The sequence below is a fragment of the Saccoglossus kowalevskii genome, chromosome 13 (genome assembly GCF_978046115.1).
Source record: "Saccoglossus kowalevskii chromosome 13, keSacKowa6.1, whole genome shotgun sequence".
NCBI lineage: Eukaryota > Metazoa > Hemichordata > Enteropneusta > Harrimaniidae > Saccoglossus > Saccoglossus kowalevskii.
The window spans coordinates 16,616,918-16,630,661 of record NC_140653.1 but is presented as its reverse complement, the minus strand read 5'-3'; the positions used below and the strand labels follow the sequence as shown (position 1 = coordinate 16,630,661).

The window sequence follows — 13,744 nt, the reverse complement described above, 5'->3', positions numbered from 1 at the left end:
ACCAACAGACAAATTTTTAAGACTATGGCTGTGTGAGAGCGGTATTACATAGCGAGTACATGCCTAGCTTGCCTGTTCATTTAGATGGAAATGGCAGCAGATTGCCAGCACCAGTAATACATATTAAGATTTTTTATTGACAAAATCCAATGTTCAAATGTATGGTTCAAGGTTGAACATCTGGTGAATTTTTTTTTATCTCATGCACTCCCTTTTTTGTATTTCCACCAGAATTTTATTATTTTATGTGGTAGTATTTTTGTGACATCTCTGAAATTGTCTAGCTATAATGCCATGAATTTATCAGATTAGTAATAATATTTTATTTACGAGATTAAAATACTGAAAAAGACCCCTACAGCATGGTAGATGGTTGTCATAAATTTTATAGAGACATGTGTAAGATTGTTCATCTAAATGAATTTTCATTACATGCTGGTACCTCCACTGATAGCTAAATTGCTGTATTTTGTGTAAATAATTATCTGAGGTGTGCAAGAAGGAGAGATGGGGGCTGATATATTGGAAATATAATTTCTAAAGCCTAACCCCCAAGATACCAGATGTAGACATGCTGGATTGCTTGCCATTGTTAGGCTTCCAGTTAATTGACCAGTATAATTTGTGGGTTTAATTTGTAATTAAGCATGTATGGTTGGCAATTTAGTCTCTATGGGATCTATTAACTTGACATCAGTATGGACAGATTTTATTAGCTTTTGACCTTGACCTAAAATGCTTCCTAACTAAAGTTTATGGTCAATCTGAAGAAGGGATTACCTTTCGGGCTTTGGAGTTGGTTTTATTGGAAATCATCTTGGCTATAAAACCATTATATCTGTTTGAATTTAACGAGCAGGATTTTGTATTTAATCTTTTCAGTTTTTCAACTATTTAATTTAATTCAGACATCGCCAATGTCAACGTCATCGGTTTGGGATTTATCAATATTTTTTAGTAGTTTTATTTTATCAGGCACATGTTGTTGAGTCAAAAAAAAAATAAATGCAATGAAATTATAAAAGTTATGGTAGTTTATATCATATCAAGATTTTAAAATAATTCTAGGTTTTAAAACATGATTGTAATGCAGCTAAAATAAAATTGTTATTGCCAGTGATTATGGTCAGAAAACTGACATGCATGAAATGAAAACCGTTGTAAAGTATTTTATCTGTAGGCATCAATTACACTGAAATAGTATTTTTTTTTATTGAAGTTCTTCATGAGAACCACTGCAATTACATTATGACGTCAATAGTAATACGCCATGAGTGTACATTTACAGACAACCTATTATAAAATACAATTATCAGCTACTTGAGCGTCGTAGCAAAATTGTGTCTGGTGCAGCATTTTTTTTTTTTTTACCATCATGCTGTCTGTTAAAAGGGATAAGACAGTTTCCTGGGAATGATTCCATTTCCTTGCTTGTATTTCATCATATTATTAGAGGTATGTCTGTTTGAATGAAGATCAAAAAAAAAAAAATGTAGTCTCACTAATCACAAACTGTACCTTGTTAAATATTTATACATGCAATCAGTTGTGTATATGGTGAATGCATATGTTTTTAGGTAGCCGTGTTACACTCGTGATTTATGTATGACTTGCATATCGGGGCACACTGCTGGCAGATGGCTTAATTTGTATTTTATAACCATTATTGCATATTAACAATAGTTGAGAAATCTGAAACCATCATTTCATCAAAATGAAAGCTTTTATACTGTTCTTATGTGTGTATAGTTTGGAGAACTTCATTTCATTTACGACCCGGTAAAGAATATCTACTTGATATGTATACAGCTTTGTTTACTAAAAAAAAAAAGTATATGCTCGCCACTGTCAAAAACTATTTTTAAAATGTCAAGGCTTTTACTTCATTGTCTAGGAATTTTCCCCCCTTGTGATTACATTTTTGTTTTGATGCGGTGTTCGTGTATAGCAGTATCAACTCGTATAGAATTCACACACTAATGGGAACAAAAGAGCCACTTATACTTCAGGAAATTTAAAATATTTAAACACACGCACACGTGCATGTGCATCGTAGTAATTTAAATACAAGTGCCTCAGAGATTACCCCATGAGAGAAAAGGGTGATTATTTCAATACTGCAATATAATAATTAGAAATGGAACAAAGGTGATAAAGGCTGGGGAAAATAGTGAAATGTGATAGCGTGTTTATTTCATAGAACTTTATTGATGGCCTAGAATTCTGCTCCCTGCCATAGACTGGGCATGAATATTAATAAGTACAGTTACCATAACGGTGGTGTATTGTGATGCATGGTTCGTGGGTGGCGCTGCCTCTACCAATTGTTAGTTTTTTCAAGTGTAGGTTGACACCCCACCCCTCCACACCCTCCACCCCAATACAAATTATAAATGATTGACTGTATTATCTTTATTTTTGCAAATATTACTAAAAAATAATGAATTTTATAAATTTCATAACAATCTGTGCATCTTATTTTATTTTTTATTTAGCTCAGAAAAAAAAATTAGAATTTGAATTTTTGTTGTTGATATTCTATGTGCTTTGAAATTATATGAAATCAAACCGATAAAATTATTATTAAATTAATGTTGAAAATAATGGTGATAGGTATATTTATGTGTAGCTGTCTTTTTAAAGAAACAACATTTTCAATTTCCGAAGACTGTTTCAGTAATATAAGAATTAACGGTTTACAGTTGTGATTTAGAATTTAGGGTTAGGGCTAGGCCGTTTGCAAATAAAGTATATTGACATATCCAGCTATACCTGCACGATGTTGCATCACCATGTTTCCTGCAGTGATATTCAAACAGTAGTTGCTGAGTCTTGTAATTCCACCTGAATATTGAAATTCCTAACCCTATTTAGATTTACTTGAAGTACATAAATAAGAAGAAGTCCAAATAACTGCGAACTTAGTACTACAGTACTATTATCTACAGTGATTATCTAGTTTTTTATTATCTTACCCTCAGCTTTTTGGCCATATTTGAAAAAAACGTCACAAAACTGTGCCGGGCCTTGACTAATATTTTATTGACATTCAAAACTTTTAATGTAAACAACTTTATATTTGGTTTATAATATTCAAAACAATTCTGATATATTCAAGAAAAAAATGAGATGCCATGAAAAGAATCAATATTTATGAAAATAAAAATAAAATCCCCATACTGAATCTTTTTTTCAAAAGTATGTTATATAGAAACCAACAATTTTTTTTGATTTGACCTGAAGGTAGTAAATCATGAAATTATGACACGCGTAAGTCTAAGTGGTGTCTGTGATGGTGAGGTTTTGAAAAATCTCTGAAAAAAAGACAGTTGATTGATGTGATGTATATTGGGAGATCAAATTCCAAATAAAAGTTACTAACTTTTTACTGCCATTATCAGCTTTGAATCACTTTTCACAAACGTATCTCTGGGCATAACAATGTGGGTAAAAATCTATACAAATTGTACTTGACAGGGAATGGATAATTTATGTGTACCGCATTGTCTAGCAGGGTCAGAGTACGTGTCACTATCCACAATTGTCAAATTATTAAAACTGGACCATTCATTTCCTTTTTTTTTCTACTCTACTTTCATTTTGCTAGAATCTATTCCCGCTGAAAATTTAGGTAGAAACAAATAATTTATATCCCATATTTTGTTCTAATAATTAGTATGTGCTAACGTTTATGACAATTGTGTGTCTATTGACGAAATAAGTAATATCTCAATGATCCAGAGTACAATTTCATGTCTGTGTATGCATCTGTTAGGCATGTGCTTCCAAAAAACTAAAATGGTAAATTTATTTGAATAATATCACATGTATTATTATTTTCACTTTCACTTATGTACTCAGCGAATATACATACACAGTGAGAGACTTTGGTGTTAAATACTTCTGATGTTGTTATTATTTACATAGCTACACTTGTATTCTTTCATAAAACATGCTGGTAAATGAGGCTCCTCCCCATAAACAGATGAATCTTGTACATCTTGCATGTGCATGCTTAGTATAAATAATAATGGTCTTGGATTATTAACACTAGATAAATGGCTAGATCTTTTGTAATCTCAAACACAAACAAGATATTGTTTGTACTGTGAATACTACCCAGCAGCATATCATGTCGATTTAAAGAGCTGCTTAGCTCTTCTGTGGCTTTCCTTATAAAAGCCATGAACAAAAATGTCAGGTTTATTTCCTTTGAACGAAATCCAGAGGGCTTACAGTAATCAATCAGATCAATAAGGTAGCTGATTACCCAGTTTATGGAGACCTGCGTTTTGTAGTAATGAAAGTTTTCACCTGATTAAGTTTCTTTTTACAATTAGGTGCATAAGTAGCTCCACCCAATGATACTTGCAGGCCAGATTGACCTTACATGACCTGCCTGTGGTTAGCACACATTTGTACTCATGGTAAAGAAATCTCCCTGGCAATTAAAACAAGCTGGGCAAGTGGGAAGGGTCTTGAGAACTATTTAAGTACATTTCATCTCAGAGTTTAAGGATGTGCTTTGTAATTCATGGTGGACAGACTAGCATCATAATTAGAAGTGGGTGCCATATGGGCATCAAGGGATCAGATTAGGATTAAATGAGTTGACAAATAGAATAATAGATTTCATATTATTGAACCCATTAATAAGTACCCTCAGTTAATTTGAGAAGTTGATAAGTGTGAATAGAAGCTCAGCTGTTCATTAAATAGAAAGATTACGTTATCCGTAAATCTGGGGTGTAATTTGTAGCTTGCTACACAGCTTGCTTCATACCCCGGACTGTGGCCGGACATTGTGCTGCTGAGAATTTCATTGTGTACTTTCCCAGACAAAGAAATCTCTTTAATATTAATTTGTATAAAAGCAAGTGCACTTTTTTTTTCTGTTTTTGTTTTGGCCAAATTATTTTTTTCCAAAGCTAATAATATTATTAATATTAACTGTATATATTTTCTGTTTGATAGTCTGACATAATATTTTCCCACTAAAAATTCAGCTCAAATATTTTTTTGTTTCGTAAACTTGTCATTAAATTTTATCATCATTTTGGACTATACAGTCAATTTCAGTTGTTGCTTTAATAGAGTTTTCAATCAAAAAATTTGTCAATTTTTATCAACACATTATGTGGGTAGGAGCAGACTGTAGAAAATACAGAATGATACTGTAAAATGACTAATTTTCATTGGGTTTAAATTTCACTGATTTACCATTTCAGGCATATTCAGTGTGTTTTAAAATCACGGTTTTATCATGTAGATAATGTGTTCTATACTCAATTTTACATATTCACTTGGTTTTAATTTAGCTCATTTTCCAGTACGTGAAATAAGCAAAGCTAAAACTCAGTGAATAATTAACCACTTTACAGTAGTGGCAAAAGTGGACAATGGCGCTCAATGGGTTAATATATTTTATTCTGAAATGTGATAAGCCATTATTATCCTCCCAATGCATTGTTTTATTTTTATATTAATCCTTTTGATTGCTATATTATGTTTGCTAACAAAATTTTGATCCATCATTCTTCACGTTTTTAGTTTTTTTTTTAGTCTTGGTAAATTTTGGCCCAAAATGACACGATTTTTCATTTACAACAGGTCTTGATTAACATTCTGACATTACTATGGTAACAATTATATAGGTTTGAATTAAAAAAAATTCAAAAGTTGACTTTGCCATTCAGAGAGTTGGAAATAAAAATCCCTGTTTTGTGTAATTTGCCCTACATTGAAAATTAATTTAGGGTTTGTTGTGTTAATCACCATATAAATGAAGTACGGTTTTTGTGGCTGTAAAAACGCACTTACAGTTCCATGTAATAACTTATAATTAATTGATGTAGTTTAGCTTTAAATTTTATAAATAACCATTGTTACAATGTCTCAATGGGGGATTATCCGTAAATAGTAATTTATCATCTGCTTGTGCTTTACTGTGACCTTTGAATAAGGTGTCACCTGGCTTGGTTTTTGAGATAATATATTGATGGTCAAAGGTTACTCTTTAATCAGCCATTTCTCTGTTACAACATAACTGCAGTGGTAATCGCATCTGATGCTAACAAGTCTGGTTTATTTTATGTCTTAGAATGAGAAATCAAGATAGTTTGTGGTTTTACTTTAGTTAATTAGAATTGACTAGTTTTAAATTTCAATCACGCAATCCTCATTTTCTCTCTTGACTTAAATTGCTGGTAATTTACATAACTATCGCGTATGAATTTCTTATGATTTGTACCGTTTTTATTTTTCACTTGAGCATTGTATCCTGCTCGAACACCTGTTTGCTTTCATGCTTGACCTGCCCAGGAATTACATATTTAAGGCAGCTGTTTCCAATATTATTATTTAGAGAGTCTCAAATTAATTCTATTATCTTTATAAACCAGTTTGAAGAAAATAATAAAATATCTGCTAGCATAATCAATATAATTTACACATGTTATATACAGAAACACTGAGCAACAAATGTAGGTCTTTGTATTCAGTGTCACGTCATATGTCAGAATTTGAATATAATCTCTTTTTGCATTGTGTCAGTGTTATTGTGCAATAACAGATGTGTGCTATGTCTCTTAATTCTCAGACATGTTTATATTCAGATTATTGATTTTTCATATTAAATTGTCAATCTTTGAAAGAGGACAGTTTGCCTGAAAATAGCGTTTGAGAAGGGTATTACACTCAGAGAAATGGTATTAACGACTGACATCAATTTTTGCAAAAATAATTTTTGTGTTGAAATCTATTTTTTGTTTTTATCCTTTTGCCAAATTCAATTATCATACTTATCATATTACCCAGAAAGCAGCCGGGGTATTTATAGAATGATAAACAAACCATCCCACTCACATATGTGGAGATAACAACCCACGAACAAACAACCATTTGTAGAATTCTTGCCTTCAGTTGATCAGTGCAGCCAACAGGGAATAGGCATGGAAATATCTGATGTCTAATTTCCTGGGTGAAAATTTTTCTGTCTGTATTCCTATTTTTGTCAGTAGTCTGCAAACAACAAACAAAAGTGAGTAATTTGTTCATGTATTGGTATATTCCATATTTTCAGGCAAGTTGTACCTTCCTATGACATTTGTTGCTTTCAAAATTTTTTTAAACTGACTTCATTTACATAAATGTTGCTAAATTTAGTCTTTAAATTCAATGTAAATTTATTAATGGTGATCAGATGTGACAGGGTAAAAAAAGTAAGGTAACAGTGTGTGTGTCTAAGCTCTTTGTGTTACAGGTACAAACAAACAAACAGTTGTCCTAATTTTAGTTACTGAGTGATTAATATAAGGCTTGATGTCACAAATATTTCACAATTATTAATAACCAGGATGATTTTGTGATCTCTAATATTTCTTTTACTTGCTTGTTGACATATATCATCCTATATTGACTTTTACTTCAAGTGGAGTTATTGACCCAACGTTGAGTGTGTGTGTGTTTTAGATGGTTGACAGTTGAGCATTGACCAAACCTCCAGTATGATTTCTCTTTGGCCTTGATATATATATAATAATAATAATATTTATTGCATCTTTAAAAATACAGTATTTCTATCAGTACAGTAAAAGTTAAAAAAGTATAACAAAGTATAAAAATAATAATGAAATAAGAAAGAAAGAGAAGATATTAGAAAAAAAATAGTTTTAATTTATTGTGAAAGGTGGTAAAAAGTTGTATTTAGTTTTTTAAAGAGTTAACGAAGTTAATGTATACATCCTATTATTTGTTATCATATTAATGAAGTGAAAAACTTTGTGAAATACAAAATTGTATCTTGACCTATTGCTTTTGTTGTTTTGTGGCTTTGTGTGATCCCTTTTCCTGTTTTTTGCCGAGTGAAACCTGATTCAATTGTTTAATGTTTTTTATGGACTCCTGCCAACAACACTACCATAGTTTGTCTATTAATTCTGCAGTAAGCACATTTCATCAGCAGCACCAGTAAAACCCTGTTACTTTAAAAACCAGGATAGTACACTGTACATGTAGGGCTCCCCATCGTCGTGTGCTTGTGGGATCAGAATTTGGGTTATTGTGACTTTTAGAGGCATTACTTGATTCAGGGGTTGTACTTTTACTGCTATAGAAAAAAATATGGTAAGTGTTTACTCATTCAGTGCATTGTTCATTGGTCCAATCAGTTTGAAGTTCATTGACCCTGCAAATGCTTATGAAATCATTGGAGTCGAACTGGCTGGTCGTGTAAATCGAACCTCTTTAGGTTGGTGCATTCAGTCAGTGGAGTATTATTTGCTGTCATGGTGGTTGGCTTATGTGGTCTTACACTGATAAATTGTGTGTGTTGTCGTTTTGACTGGTTTGACAGCAGACCAGTAATATTTATACACGCACAACGGTAAGGTAAGTACAGCGTACAATTATAGACCAGGGTTGGGGTTGGGGTAGGGGTAGTGGTAGTGGTAGTTTGCTTTATTCTGACTGCAATTCTGTACAGCTTACAAGTAGTTTAGCTAGAATTGATTTTCACTGAGATTTGAGTTAGGAATGTATTTGTATGGAGTGTCAAATACTTCATTGATATTTATTATACTTCTATTCTGTTCTATTCTATTTTATTCTATTTTATTTTATTTTATTTTATTCTATTCTATTCTATTCTATTCTATTCTATTCTATTCTATTCTATTTTATTCTATTCTTGGCAATTTGAAACGTTGTGTTAGGTAGAAGAAGAATCCATTTTGCATACTAATATGAATGTAATTGTAGTCTGTATATCTGTAAATTCAGGAGTGGGCGTTACGTGACTGGATGCTTATTACTGGGACAATAATTTACAGGCAAACAGGGTATTATTTCAGTGATATATATACTTATAGATTCCAAATATTCTGTATTTGTTCAGCCCAAAATTGTTTATAAATCATAATAGTCAGTAGTTTTGAGCCATACGAGTAAAAACTCATGAGCAGGGAAATAACACAAGAGATTAGAAACTAGTCAGAAGAAGAAGAAAAAAAAAATCAGATTTGAGATCTAGCCATTAAATCATAACGTGTCTCGCTCTACAAATAATGAAATTGATTGCATTGGGAACCTGATTGCTTTCCACTCAGAATCAAAGATATAGCAAATGTGCTGTAGCAGTCGCATATATCATTAATTTGTGACTGTGATCAATCTTTTCAATAACCTCATCGCTATGTGACACGTACATGTAATTTCGTGTTCTATGCGATAATATAAAGGTTATATGTATGTTAATAAACACCAAAACCACTTTGTTTTTGTGAAGTGTTCATACATGTTTGGAGTGCTGTGAGTAATTCTGCCATTAATGGAAGGGGTGACTTGATTCAAAATACAGTGTCAGTGCATGAAATCACTCCAGTTGTATAATATATATCGCCATGGAAACTAATAGCTAGACTGTAATAACGATACTAGTCAATAATTTACAACAGGAGTGGAATGACTAATGGATTTAAAGTTGACAACTCAGGAAAACATTAGGCATTTTTGGACTTTCAACAAGAACAAAGTACATCACAGCTACGAACATAATTGTTCTGCAAGGGAGATTGGATCGTAAATCACCTGTTTGTTTCATATTATGCGTGTCTCGCTGGGATACGGTCATTGCGCTTTTTTTGTAAGTTGGACGCTAGCTTTCGCATTCCTATAACTTGTGTAATGTTTATTTTCTGCCACTAGTGGGGGAGGGAAGTGAGTTGTGGATTTAACCTGCATTGTATGTTTCATGAAAGAGAGATTTCTTTTTAACAATAGAAAAATATGATCAAATTATATAAAACATAATTGTTTTTCCAAATCATTGTAGATTAAAGGGAACCCGTACTTTCAGCCCTTAAATCTTTGTCGATAAAATTTAGAGTTCATCTTGACTCCCCATCTTCATTTGAAGGGTACTAATTGATAAATATAAATAAATTATCAAATTAATATTAAATTGTTAAGCAGTAGTGAACATTTCATCATATCGTGTCGTATTTATCAGTATTCATGGTATTTCAATAAGTCTCGAAGGAAATGTTAGTCTGATTCATTGACCAGGCAACAATGACTTCATACTCAGATACTGTTTAATTGTTCTCATGTCATCAGTACAATACAGTATTGTTATTATGTTACTTCAGTCTTTATCGCATGAAATGAACTAATAATTAATATTCCATTATATTATAGCACATTATCAGACTTTATTGTCCTTTGGTAAATTCGTTTTTGTGTGATTGCCTATTGAGGAGTGTTTGACCTATGCTGTTGCTGCTGGGTCACTGCTTTCCAAATGCCTGGTTTCTATATTGGAGTAGTGGTCATACATTGACTTCTCTACCCCAGTACACAGCATTGTGTAGACTAATTTCAGGCCTTATCTTCAAGAATTGCCTCTTAGTTTGTAATCTATTGGGAGTCATTTATAATCTGTCTATTATTCTGTATATAAAAAGTAGACTCTTCATTTCGCCTGTTATTAACTTTTTGAACACCAAGGCCAACTTGTGTCAATTTTTTTCAAAATGAAGCAGCAACAATAGTATTTTCCATATTTGGTCCTGAATTTACAGAAAAAGAAATTAGAAAAATTTGCATTTTAAGGATTAAGAGGAGATAAGCTGTACTGTAAGCTGCTTCATCTTCTTGGGAGATAAATATTTGCTTATTTCGTGAGTCTGTGAAAATCATGAAATTTGATAACAGTGAACATTTCTCTGGAGTCCTGCGACACAAAGTATCGATAAATTTTGCGGCAATTTTTCTTTATGAATGTTGAAAATCTTATGGTTTACAGTATTTAGGTTCCATAAGTTTCATGGCTATATGTATAAAAGGTGAATTTATAGTCACCTTCTAATGGTTTTCATATTTTGGTATTCAGACCAACAAATAAATTGGTATTTCTGGTAACAATCTAAAAAAAAAATTCTAGGCAGGAAGTCTGGGTTTTATTTTTTCTACTTTTTCCAGTGGGCTATTGCTTGAACAGATACAAAATAGCACATTTGAAGTTAGTTTTGCTTTATTTGCTTTCTATAACTTGAAGGTACCCTGGTAGTTATGCAGTTGTGTATAAGGAAATCAATGAAATACAAAATTACAACATTGGGGGAAAGACCTTAGCTCATTTGTTTTGGGATCATTCATATGAAATTAACTTTTTGATTTCTCCCAAAATAAAGGTATGTAGGATTACCAGACACATAGGATTAATTTTATTTGAGTAATTGCATTATCTCGGGTGTACAACTATCTAATACAAAATTGGGAATTCTGAAATTCTATATTTATGGTATTTACAAGTGTGTGCAGAACTGTTTATTTGTGGCTTTTTGCAAATCCCAAATACGGTTAATTCACTGAGCTGTGGGCATTTTCTTTTCCTAACATTAATTTGTATTTTGAACTAAAATGAACCGATCTCTCATTAGCAATTGTGTCTTGCCTCGTACTCTGTATCTGGAACTAACATGGTCAATATGGCTAACCATCAGGAAACTTAGGTCACATACTTTATCTTAAATTGAGCTGTTTGATAGATATACCAGAACCTAAATGAGAAAATAACTTGTTATTGTGGTTGGGTATCCCGTGACACCAGACCTTTAGTATGTGGGCGTATGTTTATTATTGTAGAAATGTTATGGCAAACATCGATGAGTGATTACATGCAAAGTCAAAGGTCATCCTCTCTCTATCCCACTATTGTACTAGTACACTGCGTCACAATGGCAACGACAGCATCTTGATTTCAGTACTAACTAGCCCTGTTGTAAAGAATTTATCTTAATCTTGAGTACAATGAAGTAATATCCAACAGTTTTAGTATTCCGTGATGTTTTTCACTGTTTGGAAGTCTGCCGGGGGGGGGGGGGGGGGATATGCATGATTAAGACTCAATACTACTGGAATCGGATTAAATAAATAAACCCTGCATATCCCAAACTGGTTGCATGATGTGTATACTACTTCCTTTGTGTAATTATCTTGGCAAAGTGACAAATGTTTTTCTGTTGTGCATACTAACAATAGACAGTCTTCTGGGGGAAAATATAAGTTTAAGCATGAACACAGTAGATTGTTATACAGAGGAGTGCCTGGTCTTTGTACCTCCATCAATAGGCAATTGAATGGTATATCTTCAAGGCTTGCTTGAGGCTAACCATAGTAAAATATATTCTCTTGTGGGAACCGAGAGAGAGGACTTAACTGGTAAGTAATATAAAACAGTTTGAATAGATCTCATTCCCCTCTTTAATTGCCCATGTTAGTGACACTATTCGCTAGCTACTGGTCACTAATAAGCTTTGTTGTTTTGTGGTTTTAATACAAAAGTTTGAGTCATTCATGTTACTTTCTAAACCTCTTCAGATACCCAGTAAATAGATTTCAGCAATCTTAAAAGGACTTCCTTCAGGTGCATTAAGGTTTTTTACTTGAGTGTAGCCACTTTGTGTATACACCTGTGACTGTGTTGTATTCACCTGCAGCCTCACCAGACAGGTAAGTTTTTGTTTGCAACTTGTGTTTTCAAAACGCGTCCACTGTTCAAGGTTGCGGATGGTCTGCTTTGTTTCAGTGTGTCATAAAACTGTATGTTTTCATTATTTGTTTAGTGGCAGCCATACAGGTGGGAGGGGTATATTACAAGACTATACATGTAGTATCCACTCCTCCACTTCAAGTGTCCATTGTGTTGTGGTTTTTGCCATTTGATGAGTCGCTGATTATGTTTCAGTATTTTTCCACAGTGTCTGAATTCAGGTATCTATATAAATTTTATCTTAGAAGAAGTAAATAAAATCAGTTGTTTTCAAAATATCTTTATAAATTTGTTGCGATTTATGCCTGATGATTAGGATCATAGATTTTGATGTTCTATCATAGGGCTTGTGATAAACAACTAGGTATCTGTAGACAATGTATAATAATCTTTCATATTATATCCACCAAGCCATTAATAAGTAAGTTATTTAAAAAGCCACTTTTGACCTATATATACCGGTAATTGTTTTTGACCTGAAACTTTATGACCTGAAAAATCAACCAGATTTTAGCATGTAATTAAAATGTTGTTGATGGAGTGGTTATAGCTATGCTAGGAGCTTAGTGCTTAGGATGATTTCTTTAAGTGATGCTATGGGCATATAAGTCATAGTTAAATATAAACTGTTTTTTTTTTTTTTTGGTTACTTGGAAACCAACTGTTTATCTTCCAGGGCTTCATTCTTGGTATTAATCTGAGGACACCAAATTCCTCCTAAATTATTTAAAATATCTACCTTATTTATTCTAATAGAAGGGCGTCTCAAATAGAAGCGCATGTAAGCCAACATATGCATGTAGGTAGGAAACTGAGTTATTAAATGTGACTTATTTTGACCATACATATTTCGACCTCTGTTATTTACGTAAGTGCATATGCTTCTAATAAAGCAAATACGGTATCATAGACTAATTTAAATTGTTGAATAAAATATCAGACTGTTTTGAAACGTGCAAAGGCAGTCATCCAGGTAGAGCTTAAAGGCAAATAACCTTGATGGCTTGCCATGAATTCAAAGGCCTGAGGTTTCAGTTTATTTATGGTGTATTGCTGATTTTCTGGAAAATAAGGGGGAGGGTGATCTTAATTTATTAAAAAATTACATTTTTGTATACTTTGTGAGTGTTAATCAATAGATTTTCCGTTCACTGTGAGGTATTGCCGGAAAAAGTGAACCGAGCATCTGCCACA

At 32.7% G+C, this 13,744-nt stretch overlaps 1 protein-coding gene across 3 annotated transcripts in view; it reads left to right on the top strand.

Moving 5' to 3' along the window:
- LOC100373611 (uncharacterized) overlaps nucleotides 1-13,744 on the top strand; it is a 101,644-nt gene that overhangs the window by 3,910 nt on the left and 83,990 nt on the right. The window lies entirely within an intron of this gene.